The 17,516-nt window shown below is 32.4% G+C and overlaps 1 long non-coding RNA gene across 1 annotated transcript; it reads right to left on the bottom strand.

Annotated features, from left to right (window-relative positions):
* Positions 1-6,772: 6,772 nt before the first annotated feature.
* On the bottom strand, positions 6,773-8,119 carry LOC11405741 (uncharacterized). The gene is made up of 3 exons (XR_003011113.2): positions 7,795-8,119; positions 7,658-7,710; positions 6,773-7,130 (listed from the first exon to the last, which is right to left on the bottom strand). It is a non-coding gene; the product is annotated as an uncharacterized lncRNA (long non-coding RNA).
* Positions 8,120-17,516: the final 9,397 nt, after the last annotated feature.

The raw sequence follows: 17,516 nt of genomic DNA, 5'->3' as shown, positions 1-17,516 counted from the left end.
ATCAATAAGGTGCAAAAGTATCCCAAGAATGGAAGGTAGGTATATCCAACTAGGTTGACATTTCAACCACTCACGATCAAGTAAAAAAACACATTAAATATAAACAGGAGTACAATATATATTTAGTATAAAAAATAAAAATAAAAATAAAAAAAAAACTCAAAATACAATCGACCAAAAAAGAATGGACAAAAGCAAGGTAGGGCTTAATGATAAAGTGCCTATATATTCATTTAAGCATGTTAGAATTTTCGTTAGCCATGAATCATAGATATAAATTATGGTATATTTGCATTACATTGAGATAGATCAAAAAGAATTTATGTACCTTATAGATGGTAGAGATAATCAATGACAAAACTATGAGAGGTTGAATTACCTCATCGTCCTTTAGATTCACGTGTTAATTAAGCTTTCATCTATTTAATTGTTGGGTTAATTATGTTTAAGGTCTCTATAAATAGGTGCGTTTCCAACATTAATCTCTACTTAAATTTTATTAAATTTTTTGTCCCCAATATTTTTGTCTGTTAGTGTATTTGGTTCCTGTCGTCAATTTTTACTGATTGGACTAACGATGATGAATACGTGGACGCCACTTGGATGCCACTTAGACTCGTTGTAATGACATGGCATGGCACATGTGATTTTTTTTTTTAAACTAATATTATTTAATTTAAAAAATTAATATTTATTTTACTTATTAATCAAAAATTAAAATATGTTGTAAACACTACACCACCATGAAGTTTTTTCCCCTCATCTTCTTGTTCATCATCTCTTCATCCAACACCACCATATCATTATCCTTCTTCCATCTCCTCACTACCAACACCAGTCAACTCACTAACAACACCAAAAACAAAACAAACAGAAAAACAAAAAACAGACTCAATAACAACAACACTCAAAAGAGAAAGTAAAAATCAGATCTACAAATTCTCATGGACACCATCGCCTAAACATCACAAGATTTGAACATAATAACAAAATCAGACTCAATAACAAAATTTGAACCTAATCAAACACAAGACACCCATCAACCACAACACCACATGAACCCCATCGACCTCCATTTTAAAAACCACCACCAACCACATTTCCCTTGATTCCCCTTCCTCTGGTTCAGACAAACCTATAATTTCTCTCAACAAACATACTACTCAAATTCTAACCCTTCCCTCAAATTCTCATATGCCCTCTCACCCCCTTTCTCCCAGTTCTTTGTGGATCAACCTCTCCCTTTCTCAAAATCAAACTTTCCATCTCTGTAAAATTTCACAAAAATCAAATCCATGAAACTCAAATTCTGCCTCAAGCCTCAACTCAATGTATTTCAAAAACCCTTCATCCTAGATCTGTTCATGAATGAACTAGAACCATAAATGATTAGATCCAGAGAAGGAGAAGAGGTGATGATGGTGTTTGAGATGGAGAAGAGGTGATGAAGAGAAGGAGATTTAGTGAGAGTCTGAGTTTACAAATTTGGAGAGAAGTTGATTGTCGAAACTAGAAAATGAAATTGAAACCTAGAGGAGTGGGAGGAGATAGATGAAAGGGTGATTGGTGGTTGAACATGAGAGAGAAGGGGGTAAAAGGGGATTAGCGTTTTTTTGTTAATTTTGTTTGCTTTAATGTTTTAATTAATAATTAAAATAAAATAAATATTAAAAATTAAATTGTTTTTTTATGTGGCGTCTAAGTGGTTTTATCTGTTTGTCCAGTCAGCAAAAATTTGATAGGAAGGACCAATTTTGATAACGGCGAAAACGTTGGGGACTGAAAATATAATAAAATTTAAATATGGACTAATGTTGGAAACAAGCCTATTTGTAAGGACCTAAAACATAATTAACCCATAATTGTTTGATGTGATAAGTTTAAAATAACTAAACGGCTTAGGGTTGTGACCTTTCATTGAGATTAACTAAATGGTTCAACTCATCACGGTTTATTTAAAAACAATCATCTAATTAAATTATTCATCAACAATTGATCATAATTTATATATATCATTAATAATTGGTTTAATAACGGTTTTTGTCTCCTTACTTCTTTCATTCATTCACGGAAATGGTTCTTATATTTTATGCTAAACTGCAGTTTTGACCCCCTAACTTTCACAATGGTGCGATTTTGGCCCCCTATTAAAAAAAATGAAAATTTAAACCCCTATGGTTTAGCCCCTTTGCAAAAGAGACCTTTTGGTCAATTTTGACCGGGTCAACGCGGAGGTGTCATGCCACATGTGTATTTTCCCATTTATTTTTATTCAAAAAGCCACTTGTGTAATACTTGAATAAAAAAAAACAAAAAAGAAAATATATCTTCATCATCATCATTCAAACCACCGCCATGTCCTCCGCCAAACTTCGCAATTTCCGTCGCCGCACTGACACAAACTCTGACAACGACACTCCCACCACCGTCCCTTCCAAACCCTCCGCCGCTAAACCTGAAATAAAAAACCCAAACTTCTCAGCTTCGCCGACAACGAAATCAACGCTGATAACGAAACCCCTTGTTCACACTCCTCCAAACCCCACGACCACCGCCCCAAACCCTCTTCTTCATCCTCTCACAAAATCACCACTCACAAAAACAGAATAATTTGAGGCGAGTTTTGCTTCTGTTGGGATTAAGCTTGCAAAAGGATCAATTGTAGCATTCATAGAAGGAGAAACAAGATCAAAGCTTCCATTGTTGTTGTTACTGAAGTTGTTGTGGGCAGCGACAACATTTGATGTTGTGGAGAAACAGGACACGTGCTCCTTTAGATCGGTGTTGTTGGAGTTACACATTTGGTCGCCGTTGAATGTGGCGATGCTAGCAGCGGTGTAAGGAGATGAATCAAGAAGAGGTGGAAGATAAACGGAAGAAGGTGAACTTGGTTCTGGACAGAGACTCATGTTGTTGTTGTTGGCTGAGTTTGAGGCTATTTTGGTCTGTTTTGCACCACTTGTGGTGGCTGTCACGGTGGTGCTTCCATTTCCAATGTTGCTCTTTTGAAACACACGTGAAATGACCCATTCATCCTTCCTTTTCTATTTTTTTTATTTTTCATTTTCTTTTTTAATTTAGAAAATGATTATGTGGATTTTTTTTATTTTTTTTAAATTTGTAATTACACATGTGGCATGACACCTAGGCGTTGACCAGGTCAAAATTGGCCAAAAGGTCACTTTTGCAAAGGGGCTAAAACATAGGGGTTTAAATTTTCATTTTTTTTAATAGGGGGCCAAAATCGCACCATTGTAAAAGTTAGGGGGTCAAAACTGCAGTTTAGCCTATATTTTACTCTGCTTTGGTCCCTATTTCAGTTTTTTTTTTTAACTTAAAAAAGGTAATATATCATATTTAAATTTAATTTTTTAAGTAATTTTATTGTAATTTCATAGGTGTTGATCATTCTACAATTGTATGTCACGTCATTTAAAATACATTTTTAAACCATATGCAGAAGAGACCAATACTAGGTGATTTAAAATGAGGGTGCTAATTCCTTGAACGAGTGAAAATAAGAGAACCTAATATATAATTAAGCTTTAATAATTTTATAATAATTAATTATGGCAATCGTTAATTGATTAATCATTTCATTGAACTACTCTAAATAATGTGTCCAAATATTTGTGACCAAGTAAGACTTTTTTTATGATAATACTTTAACAAGAAGGTCTCCAATAGTCAAAACTTTTTAGCATACTCACATAAAAAGAAAAAAAAAGAAGAAATTAAATAATGTGTGTTTTTAAAATAATTATATAATGTATAATTTTATGTGTGTATCCAAAAAAAAAAAAAACTTTAACTTCTTTGATACCTCTAAGGGAAGGATTATCTTATGTGATACGAGAGTCAATTTACATCGATTTCTTGCATTAAAAAGAAGAGTGAAAAAAAAAAGGTAAAATAAAACATAAATTGAATATTTAAGTGTTGAAAAGATGTGTCCCTCACCTCTAGACTTTACTATCCATCTCTAGCTATTGACATTGCCTTTCCTTGCACTTGACTCTGAAATATAGTCTATCATTTCAATATATCATTTTCACTAATTAGGTGATAAGTTGTTCTCGTCCCCCTGCCTAGGAAAAATAGATTCCTAACTCATACTTTTAATTTGGATGATGCTTGGAAACTTTAGAATAATCCTTTTCATTGTTTACGCAATGTGTTCTTTTTGACAAAACCAACTTGTGGGAATCAACTTTGGATCTAAATATCGTTGTGCATTTTGTTCTTAATGATGTTACATTTGATTTCAATGTTGCATGATTATGTAGCTGCCACCAATAGTGACAACGACTTCAAATGTCTGCAAACAACTATTTGGGCTAAAACTAACGTTACATGCATCATCCGGCCATGATTACAATTAAAAACTTGATTTCAATGTTGAATAATTATGCAGCTGCCACCAATAGTGACAACGACTAAAAATGTCTGCAAACAATTATAAAAATATCTTTCATAGGAACTTGTTCTTCGTAGATAAGAGAGTCATCGAAACATAAACCTATTTAATTCATGGATATCTTAAGAACACATTAAGAAATAAATTAAAGTAATTAAAAACTTAATATGATATACTCGTGAGATTATCTCAATTGATAAAGACATCACATTATATATGCAGAGGTCAGGGTTCAAATTTTGAATAATCCATTCATTCATCATAAAAAGGTGAATTTCCGATTACTAAGTTACTTGACAAGAAAAATTAACGGAAAATGACCTTACACGCGGATTTTAGAACTAATTTCTAAGAAAGGGACCTAAGAGTGGAGGAGGTATGGATTTACTTATCTTGTTCAAATTTAATGATATGGTACCATTTGATCTTTAAACTACACCAAAAAACCAAGATGCAAATGGTAGAAACATCACTATTGATACATCAGTTACTAAATACACCACCCACTCCACCTACCAACAAATCAACAATTGAAATGTCACAGCCACTTGCAAAAATTATACATATCAATTTAACTCCTAGAGTCCTAATTCGCTCCATTTATGGAAAATTAAAACCTTTAGGACCAAATTTTGATTGATATTTTTCTTCTTCGGTTACATGTGCTTTATTTGATTCATTTATAAGCAATAATAATCAGCTCCCATTTTACGTTCTATTTGCTTTCCCTGTAGATGTATATCATTAACCGTTATAGAATACAAACAAAATTGAAATACTAGTAGCTTTAAAACCCTATGCTCTACCTCCTCCTATAACATTGAACCATATTTCTTATTGATGATTATTTTGGTCATGCTAAAATGAGTCATAGAAAATCTCATTCTTATGGAAGCATACCCTTCTCATGGGAGGACAAGCCAGGAATTTGCAAGACTCCTAACAATGAGTGTCCTTTGAATTCCATCAATAAGAAATCTTCTTCAAAATTATCACCTAGTCATTTTGATAATATCTCTAAGAAGAACATTCTTGAATTTCAAGACAAGAAGATTTCAATTCCTTTGCCTCCATGTCAAACACAACCTCCTCAAAGAAGCACTTCCGGGAAGGGATTCAAATTGCAAGAAGATCCATTTCTTGTGGCTTACAAGGAGTGTACTAAAAGTGATAAAAATTGCAAGATGCAAAGCAAGAACAAAAAAGGTGTTGGATTTAATTTTGTAAGTTTGAGAAGCTATAGCATTTTTTCATGTAGAAGTGCCATTGATGTAAAGGATGATAGTTACATTAAGCTATCTAAGCTCCCTCGTCTTCCTGCACATAGAGATCGCTCGCGAATGTTAGAAGAAGAGCAGCATCGTCGCTTCAATTATGAACCATGGTTATAATTTCTTTAACTTCAACATTTCTTTATGCTTCTCAAATTTTATGTAACTTTATTTAGTGTCCTGATTGAATAGAGCATATGACTGAGATATTATATCCAGGATATGTTGTATATCAAAAATAATATATTTTCCATGAGGATTTACAATATGTTTTATTTTCTACATTATTGAATTGCATTGCTTAAAAGGGTAGGAATGTAGATATATGATCATTTCAAAAAGTTTAAAACTAAAAAACTTAAATTTAAATGGTAGGAATAATATATGATCATTGCATTGCATGTCATGATTGCGCATTGCAGGAAATTTAAATTCCTTCTATAGAGCAATATTTGTTTTCAATTTTTGAAGGCTCCAAAGTTTTTTTTTTTAAGGAAGAGGCACCAAAGTTTTAAAAGTTTCTTTCCCAGTGAAAGAAAGTAAACATTTCTCGCTTTTTCCCCTTTTTGAGGGGAAATATGTCTGTTTATTGTTAATTTTACTAAATGGCCTGCCGAATATAAAAACTAAGTTTTTTTTTTTACTTTCAAATCTTCTCAGATTTGAACTTGAGTAAAATGACACCCCATCTCACTCTAATTTTCATTTATATAAAAAAATAAATAAGCAAAGAAATACAATAATATAAAGAATGATGCATAATTATAGGGACCGTAGGTGTTTAGGGATTAGTTTCAATGTCAAATTCGGAAAATTGATTTTCTCATCTAGAGAAATGTTCTCCCGCACCATGAAATGACCTTTTTATCCTTAGCTACAGTTAATCGTCGTTGGCCACGTACCTGCATCTAATTGTCGCTATTTTGTAGTGGTAGTAACTATCACTAAGTGTCAGCGCTATTAACTGTGCTGCGCTCTAGTATGCAGACTTACATCATTTATTGATGTCATACCAGGGCATGTCTCAACACGAGGAAAGCATAACCACAATTTCAAAAGGTGTCAACCAATTCACTAACAATACTTAACATCACCAACACCATAACATAATCATTCATAGTTCAATCATGTAACACAAATTCGACATTAAATTAACAATACATTGATAATTGAAATTCAACAAAAGTGCAACATTACGAGTTTTTGATAAAATATTACACACTAATAGATAAGAAGGCTTAAAAGTCCACAAAATTACACCAAAACATAACTTATTATTTTCAATGGAAGTAGGCTTTCTTGATAAGAGCCATTTTCTAGGAGCGGCAGTTAAGTGTTGTTGGTAGGCTGACGGTTGTTAACTGTCGTCGAAGTTATTAATGTCTTTTCCACGTGCCATTGAGTAATTAACTGTGTGAGAAGAGCAATTGTGCAAATTCTAGCTGAAGAAAAATTATATTCATCAATAAAGTTTGGACGTGTATTTTTAGAAATTGTGTGATGTTTACACTTCTAAAAATATGAAGAAAAAAAAAATCTAGTTATTGGGCTAAAGTATTAATGAACTCGGAGAGATCGATTTTTCTTATCTTAAATATGTAGGTAAATTTTAATTTTGTATTCATGATCATTGGCTATGGTGTTAAAAATCCATAAATTGTAATCATAGTCTTATAGATACATATTATTGCTATAGTCTTGATTTATTCTTATGAATTTTGGAAGAATTCAAAAGTTAAAAACTCAATTGTATAGATCGGTTGTATAGTTCTTCAAGAAGTTAAAAACTCAATTTTATTCTCTATAAGTTCATGAATAACTCGACAATGATGTATCCCCGAAGGATTCTACTAACAATTGTTTGGATCTTATATTGTTTTTGAAGAACTTAAAAAAAACTAAATTGTTTCATTTATGAATTCCGGAAGTATTCTCATGCATTGACAGCAGGGGAGGGAGTAGTACTTACCACTTTGAGCTTGTATTTCCTCTTCAACAAGCCCTCAAGGATACTTATAACGTCTGCAAAGAAAACCAACGCTTAAGATAAAAAACAAGGGATATAAACGAATCATGCAGAAGATGTAAAGAGAAAACACTCCTCACCAAAAATGATCTTTCGCTCGAAAACTTCTGGGGTCAAGACAAAAAATAAACGAATAGCGGGAGCGTTGTTCTAGTATTCAGACAAATATTGAAAGGTTGTCACCAGCGCCCAACTTAGAGGATGAAATTGAGAAAGGGCCATCTGCAAATGACTCGGGAACCTAACCTCAAAACTAGTTAAGGGAAGTTTGTCATGTAACTCTCGAAACAAAACGTCATACATAGGAAGGCAAAAACCGTCGTAGGAGTTGCATATCTTTTGTCATCCCCATGGCGCTTCACTCGCCATTTGCTTTCTAGGGCCTCATCAATAGCCCAATCTTTCTACTCCCCAACCCACCCTTTAATATTATTTTTTTTTGTTTATATAAATTATATTTCAATTTTTAATAATTTACTATACATTATACAAGTATTTTTTTTTGCAATAAAGAGCATTGAGTCAATCAGAATTTGATGGTCCGTAATCTATGTCATTGTAATGCTTCAATTTTTAGGAAAATTGCTCTTCTCCCTTTTAATATTTATTATTTCCTTAACTCAGTTAGAGTTAACTTCTGCTCAAAGAGGCAGCAGGAGTTAACTCTAGCTGAAAAATGTCGAGCGGGAGTTAACTTTAACCGAGTTAAAGGAATGATCAATTTTAAAAGGGAGAAAAGTAATTTTTCAATTTCGTACCATTTTGAAATGAAACAAGATAGGCCTAATTGCCTCTTAAGTATGCATCAAGGTTTTACAACTCGAGAGTTTACCTCAACTCGTTTTAGCTATGTAAACTCGAATCGTAAACTCGTAGGAGTTTACCTAAAATTAAATTATATAAAATATTATATATATATATATATATTAACCACATTTAAATAATAAACTCTAACAATAAAAAACAAAATTTATCAGTACATTTAAACTCTGTTTCATCTTCAGTTGTAACTTTAACTTCAATTATTCCATTTTCTCATTTCAATACTTGAGCAAGTAATATATTTGAATGATTTCAAATCAATCAATAATAACAAGCTTTGAATGCATTCCCTAAAATTCAATGTATGTCATTGTCACACATTGACGTAGCTTCTGTACATAACAAGCATGGAAAAAACGAGTTATGTTAATCGTAAATGCAACATTTCAGCACTTTGGAATTGAAAAAAGAATTTGATTTTGAAAGAAAATGAGACAAAAAAAAAAACCAAAATAAAAAAATTCAAAGGTAAACTCGGACTAGTTTACTCCGAGTTTACACGTGTTAACTCGGTCAAACTCGTCAAACTTTCCGATTTCACCGAAAACCGAGTTTATCTCCGAATTTACACGTTTTTGCCACCTAAAAACGTAAACTCGGACGAGTTTACGAGTTAACACTCGATTTGTGGAACAGTGGTATGCATATAAACAGAGCCGTCGCAAGGCATAGGTCAGTGGTGCAACAGCTAAAGCCCAGCACCATAGGGGAGCCATTTTTCAATATTTAATTTGTTGTTATAAATCTAAGATTTCTGAGGCACGCATTCTTTTTATCTAACCAAACAAAAGAGTTCTCAAACTATGGAAAAAAAGAAAAGAAAAAAAAAAAACTCCTTTAAACTATACAACCTTAGCGGGTTTAACAGCTACCTACAAATTTTGTAATTCAGGATCTAGTAGCTTCTAATTGGTTTCAACAGAAATTAATATCACCATGATCTATGGATGTAATAATACCAATTTTCACAATATCAAATTTTAAATAAAATATAGAACGTGCCTTTCATGTTGTCGTAATTGTATTGTTTGATTACAATAACGATTGTAGATACTAATTTTTAGAGGCTTAGCAATACTTTAGCATCTATAATATTTTAGATATGCAATCTATGAATTTGGCTTGTCCCAAATTTGGGGCCAATAATATCCTTTTATGGCGCACCATTGACAATGGTGGTAAGTGGTAACCAATGGAACAAAAAAATGGTTGGCATTTAGGACAATACAGTGCAAGGGCTTTACATAAAACTACAAGAAATAGGTAATCAAGCTTTTCATTCAGTATACAAATTTGTCCTATTCATGATTAGTATTCCCTAGCTTAGAGTAAAAATATACCTAGTTTGACCAGAGTGTGAAACAAGCTAGAATCATAAGCATGTTCCTCAAATTAAGGAAATTATCTCAAAACTTTAGGGTAAGCAGAAAGAGACTAATTAAGGTATTCTTATCTAGAAAGAGACTAATTAAATTGTGTTCTTTTGTGAAGTTTATACTAGATTTTTTATTTATTTATATAGTAGTATACTAGCTTTTTTTAATTAAACGTTTTCAAAATATATTTATAAAGGAATACTTATAAAATAGAGGGAATGGAGTATGATATAATTTATGAGAAATGATATTTGTAAACCATTTTGTGATAACTTTTAAATAATTTTATCTTTCATACTCGTATTGCGTTCTTAATCTATCTCTTCTTTTTTCTCCATCTCATTATTTTTGATCAATAAAAAAAAAAAATATTGTCAAAAAATAATTATATAAATATCATTACTCATAATTTATTGATGTGTAGGGGCGTCGCTTGACCATATTTTTATAAGTGAGACTGAAACTCGATCTCAATAAACTATGCACAAATTAGGGATCAAAATCTTTTCCGACTACTGGACGGTTTTAGTAGTAGAGAGAAAAACACAAACGATTCTATTGATGATGAACTATTCCAATCATTGATACATTTAATATAGAGTTCTCTAATCCTCATAAAAAGGTGGGACTAAAATCAATGAAATCTAATGATACATTGATACCCAAAATGTTAAAATTAGTTCAAAATTAAAAAATAAATATACAAAAAATTCTGTCTATATTATGCAATGGCTAGAAATTCCATTATTTTAGAATAAAAATTATATATAAGACCCTTCAAAAATAAAATTATATGTAGCCACCCTATATTAAAAAATGTAGCCTATAAAATTAGGAGAATGTTAACCGGTGCCCCTGGACATTGATTAAGCAGGTAAAAGAGGTAAGATTTTATTAAAAAGTGGTGTAATAATTAGGCAGTCAAAAATAACGGTTTATATTTTCAAGATAATTTTTTTACTTTTAGATTCCTTAACCAGTGCCCATAAAATTATACTTAAAACGAACAATCAAAGTATTTCACTAGTTCCATATAACTTTTTTTGAAGGATGGTTCCATATAACTTTTCGTCTGGTTTATTTTTTGGTGGTGGTCGGAGTTTGAACTCCAAACCTTGCATATATTATGCTTTTTTTTTGTTGTGGTGGCCGTGATTCGAACTCGGACCTTACATATATTATGCGTTGTCTATACCAACTGAATTAAGCTCACGAGGACGTCTGATTTCCATATTTTTTGTTTTGACAAAGTCTGATTTCCATATTTAATAACAATGTGTGTGTGTGTCTGTGAATTTTATCACAAAAATAAATACAATTTTCAAATTAACAATCTTTGTTTCTTTTTATTTTGATGTTATACGATTTTGTTTTGGTTTAATTACATTTTTGGTCCTTGCATTTTGACCAACTCACGAAAATAGTCATGCCTCTTTCAAATTGAACAAAACCGTCCTAAACTATCATGTTTTTTGCAGTTTTAGTCTTACCTCCTATTTTCAACTCCAGAAACGTAGAGAAAATGCAGTTTTAGGCAGTTTTAGACTCACCCCCTATGCTCAACCATTAAATAAACAAGGAATAAAACATGTGGGTACAAGAAATCTACTCTATTCAGCTGACTAACCAAAAAAACTTTAATTTGAAACATATCTTAGAAATTAGGGTTTTTTGGTTAGTGTGTTAAATAAAGTGGATTCCTTGTACTCACATGTTGTATTCGTTGTTTATTTCATAGTTGAGCATAGGGGGTAGGTCTAAAACTGTCATTTCTCCATGTTTATAGAGTTGAAAATAGGAGGTAGGACTAAAACTGCAAAAAACATATAGTTTAGGGACGGTTTTGTTCGATTTAAAAGAGGCATGACTATTTTCGTGAGCTGGTTAAAATGCGGGGATCAAAAATGTAATTAAGCCTTTTGTTTTTTAGTTAGTTTCAATAAATTTGTGGTGAATTTGTCAAAAAAAATAAAAAATTGTGGTGAAATTTATTATGTAAGCCAACGCCACCTATTATTTAGGTCATAATCACATGCTTTTTCATATGCTTTATTTCTTTCATTCTACCAAAATAAATAAATAAAAACATGCTTTCATATATGTCGTGCTACTCCATGCTCGTTTGATATATCTATTATTTTATTTCTTTTACAAAGTAATTTATGCCTCTAATGTAGCACACTCCATGCCACAATCAGTATAGAAAGCGATATTTATCGGTTTATTAATCAACCACTCATTGCGATTGACTTGTAAGGACAAAGTGAATTGCCAACTTTCGGATTAATTTAGAGCAAAATTCCATAATAGTGAGCAATCCAAAACCCACTTGACTGTTAGATAGGGATAAGACCACTATTCGGATTCATTTTAAAGAAACTCTACTGTGATCACAAACATAAATAAATAGTATTTAGATGGAAATGATTTTTTGTAATAATTAAAAAAAAATTGATAATAGAATGATTTGGTATTTTGAGAAATGCATTTTTATGTATGTATAACCAAAAACTATTCATTTATGTTTATGATTATAGAAGAATATCTCATTTCATAACCGGCTTCCAACCCGTGAAGTAGGGCTGGACAAAAAACAGTCGACCGGCCCAAACCGTCCGATCCGAATGGCCCGTTGACTTGCGGGTCGGTTTAGATGGGTAAAGCGGTTTCAACGGGCTTGTAGATCCGGTTCTGTGTGGATTCGTAAGGTCGGTTTCGGATTGTAAAAATTCAACCACGGTAACCCATTACCAACCGTGTATGCTGCATATACTCTAGCCTACTCTATATGTCCAGTACAATCCTATTAAAATTAGATAGAATATCACTCCTTGAGACACACAATGCTGACACATTCACATGCTAATAGTAATACTCTTTCTTTTTTTCTCATTATTCTTTCATTGACAGGTCCACTCACTCCAATCTCACGTTTTCAACTTTCCACACTTTCCCATCTCTTTTCTCTCTTTCCCATAATCCTTCTAGCTTCTGGCTTCTTCTTCTCCTCCACATAAACAAGCACCTTTTGTATTACAATGAAAAAAAATCATATTCCAAAAAGAAAAGAAAAAAATACAAGTGGACATTGTATCAAATTTGCTCAAGGCTTATAGAATAAACCTTCATTTATTAAAATATCAACAAACACAGGCGACACTTTCTCAGAGTCTCTGTATTTTATTGTTCAACAAATTCAACATCATTTAATGTGTTCTTCCTTCCCCTTTTTCATCTCAATATATCTATACTCTTTTATTGTTCAACAAATTCATCATCTTTGAAGTGTTCTTCCATTCTCTCTTTCCATGTTTATTTTTTTCATCTCAGTCGCAAAATCAACCACCCAGAAGAAGAAAAAAACTCATCTTTGTTTTTTAGGCTTTGAAGAATCCGAAAAAACCGTCCGAGTAAACCGTCAACCGACAAAACCGATACCGAAGTTAACCGTTAGCTTAAACGGACGGAAATGGGTGATATATTCCCACCCGCGGTTTGCCTTCGGATTGAGGTTTTTCACCCAAAATCCGACCGAACCGACCGTTTGTCCAGCCCTACCGTGAAGCACTATTTCAAGACCATATAACTAAGCTAGTTTTTTTACTTAGGCACTCTTCAATTATCCACCTTATACTGAATTGTTCATAGCTTATAATTTATATGATTGCAATAAACTTATTTGATAAAATAAAATTGGCAAAAAGGAAAAAAAGGTAAGAAAATTCTACATTCGCTTAACGTGGTCTATAGTTTTCAGAACATTTCAAATGACCATTCTTTCTTACTTTAGTATGAAGTTTGTTGATTGTAACCATCTTAGTTTTTTGTTTACATTTTTTTTAGTCGTGTTAAATGTAGTGCTGATGTAGCTACTCATTTTTTAGTCAAATATAGTTTAGATTGAGAGTTGTCTTCATTGTATTACTTCTTCTCTTGTTGCAGCTGATTTAGTTGCTTGATAAAAAATGTATTCCCGTCAAAAAAATTGTGGAAATATTCGTGTTTTAAACCTCCAGCTTAAAGTATTGGGGTAATATTTACATATGGATACTTCTATATATTTGTAGAAACAAAACGTGTAATTTGTAACAATTGTAGTTAATTTGGGTCGAATTTTTTTTTCTTTCAAAATATGTACATAATAGCTTTTCCTATATGCGAAGAAAGTGAAAACGTATAAAAACCAAGACTACTCTCAAAATATTATTGGTTTTGGTAGTTGAACATCACATACATTATTGCTTTTGAGAGTGATGTGGATTGATGATTTCAAATGGGTGCGACCAATACCTAACCCCAGTGATGTGACCAGCTAAATGTATATTGAAGTATATATGCGATTTTATAGCATCAAGTTTTCATAAAAAAAAATAAAAAAAAAAAAAATAATAAAAAAAAATGATATTTGTATCTATTCATTTGATTTCAAAGCTTTGTGTTACTCTGATTAGCCAATCGCAAACAATGGTGGAGTTTGATGAATCTCTTACTGAAATGACAGATCTTGATAACCCCATTCATACCAACTGTGAAATCCAGCATGTCAAAGACTCAAATTTTTGATTTTCAACCCCTCTCAAACATTCTTCAGACTTTCAATCAAACTATAGGTGGATTGATGATTATAGATTTTGATTTTTTTCATGAAAATTGCATATTTCAATTTTTTGTATGCTTATTGCCGAGTTTAAGTTTTTGTAGGGTGGTGTGTTTAATTAATTTTACTCGAGGAGAAAAATCATATGTTGAAGAAGGTGGTTCACTATTTTTGTTCGTATTATAATTTTTAAATAACATCATGTTATTCGAACCCAGATGTGAGAAAGGAATGAAGATGAAAAGAGAGGAGGCAGAAGTTAATTAAAATACTGATAGTACATGATAAAGGTTTATGTGACGTTGCCATCTAGCTGTCTATCAAACTCTCGCACCGTGCGAGACCTAATAAGCTTGCGCACGCTAGCATCCGCCGTTATTGATACACTATTTTCATCATCCTTTATCATTGATTAGTTTTTGTTGTAGAACTTTTTTTTTAAAGATTGCCCGAGAATTTGTGATGCACACGTTGTGGATTTTCTCCTTCCATCCAAATTTTCTACATACGCAAAAGTAATTAATTGAATAATAATTGATCAAATTTTATTTGTATTATTTGAATTACTTGAAGGGACATGTTACATAAGACTTTAAAAATGCAAAGGTGAGGGTGGTAGGGGGTCTATTTTGTTCAATGTTTGTGCAATGTATATAATTAAAGAGTTTAATAATAACGAGTCGATGTGTCAAAATAATTTTGCATACACAACTTATTAAAATATTTAAAACTGCCACATCAATTAATATTTTTAATTTATGTGACATTTTTAAATGTTTTGACTATCTGTATATGTAAAGTTATTTTAAACGGACAATCCATCACCGTTAATCTCATAATTAAATTAGATACCACAACATAAAATAATCGAATTTGAAGTGACGAATGCCCTCTTTGTAATCCGTTGATTAGGTTACGCATTTGATTATAACATGTGGCCCCTCATTTAATCAAAAATCTTGAACATATATAAAGTCATCAATCACTTTATATTATGATATACGTTAAAGTGCCCATCCTAATTGCACTTAATCCAAAACCAATCAGCTGGATTCTCTTTAAGAAGAAGAGGGATTAAGTTCGTACTTTGTTTAATTAAAGAAAGTGACGTATTCGTTTTTCATGATTATTTTTATTTTATTAAGTAATGGAATGCTTGTTTCTCATGAAAAGTGATAGATACTCTCCGTTTTTAAATATAAATAAATTTTACATTTTAAATTTATTCAACTAATGATGTATGTGGTCCATATTATAAATCACATATATTAGAAATGGAGGGAATAAGTTTTCATATATAAAATATTTATATTAAACAATTTAGTTTTCATAAACAACTTGTGCGACGTCAGAATTAGAAATACTTCATCGGTCAATGACATAGTTGTAAATAAATTTACCCCAAAATAATGTTACCTAGTTAACCACCTTTATGTATTACGAATTTATAATTCATGAACTGAATTGTCCATTGAATTTTAGCTATGAGGATAGAAAAAATGTGATTGGAAGGGGAGACTTTACTAAGGGGGAGACTTTTCAAAGTCAGGAGGTTGGAGGTTTGTGGGTTAGGAGAATTAAAGATTTTAATTTAGCATTATTAGGGAAGTAGTGTTGGCGGTTGTTGGTGGATATGGATAGTTTGTGGTTTAGGGTGTTGTCGGTGAGGTATGGTATGGATGGTGGCCGGTTGAGTGTTGGAGGGCGCAATGCCTCAGCATGGTGGAGGGACATCTCTGCTTTGCGCGAGGCTGGGTGGTTTCATAGTCATGTCAGCCGCTCTCTGGGTGATGGTACTAAAACGTTTTTTTTGGACGGATGTTTGGGTGGGTGAAGTGTCGTTACGGGATAGATTTACCAGGTTGTGCGAGTTGTCTGTGTTGAAGGAGGAATCGGTGTTTGAGATGAGTACCTTAGGGTGTGGGGTTGGGGGCGGCGTAGAGTTGGAGGTGTAGGTTGTTCGCTTGGGAGGAGGAGGAGTTAGGGGATCTTAGGCTTTTACTTCAAAATGTTACTTTGCAGGTTCTCCGAGAGGATAGATGGAATTGGAGGTTGGAGCCTTCTAACATTTATTCAGTCTGTAGTGCATACAACTTCTTGAATGTTCAGGCTCCTCTTGATCATATGGTGGCGGTGTCTTCTCTTTGGTAAAAGGATGTTCCTTTGAAGGTGGTGTTGTTTGTGTGGCGCTTGTTCTGTGACCGGCTTCCTACCAAGGATAATCTTCACCGCCAAAGAGTCCTGGAAAATGATGCTCAAATTTGTGTTGGCGGTTGCGGAATGATTGAAACATCAGCCCATTTATTTTTACATTGTAATCTTTTTAGCTCTGTTTGGATCCCCATTTTGCGGTGGTTTGGTGTTAGTGCGGTGTTGCCTTTTGATGTAGCAGATCATTTTAACCAATTCAGCTTTTTGGGTGGTGCTTCTAAGCAGGGGCGGAGCCACTCACAACACTGTGGGAGCTCTGCCTGCACTACTTATTTGAAATGCAATAATATATATGTATATAACATACTAATAACAATTGTGTAGTTGAAACTTTAACGGATTTGTTTACATAAAAAATCATCTGACCTCTTTAATATTTGCCCCTCACATTTCATAATTACTTGATCACAATTATAATTAAATTTAGAATGCATACTTTGCATCATAATGTTTTTATAGTTGCAATTTGATTTTACAGATTAAATAAGTTTTTCGTCCCTATAAATATATCAAAATTTGATTTTAGTCTCTAAAAATAAAATGACATGTTTTCATCCCCAGAAAAATGGATATAATTTTGACATGTTTTTGAATTTTTTTGAACTTATTATGAACATACAAATGTTGAAAATATAATTGGGCATAAGATGGATACATCTTGAATAAGAGTCATAATCTTGACGTTCATATATACATAAGTTGTCCATCAAGGACCAAAAGAAAATAATTTTTTTTTATGAGGATAAAAACATTCATTTTTAGTTTTAGGGACAAAAATCAAAATTCATTATATTTT

The sequence above is a fragment of the Medicago truncatula genome, chromosome 4 (genome assembly GCF_003473485.1).
Source record: "Medicago truncatula cultivar Jemalong A17 chromosome 4, MtrunA17r5.0-ANR, whole genome shotgun sequence".
In the NCBI taxonomy this organism is placed as follows: domain Eukaryota; kingdom Viridiplantae; phylum Streptophyta; class Magnoliopsida; order Fabales; family Fabaceae; genus Medicago; species Medicago truncatula.
Note: the sequence above shows the minus strand (reverse complement) of the source record. Positions and strands in the feature narration are given on the sequence as shown.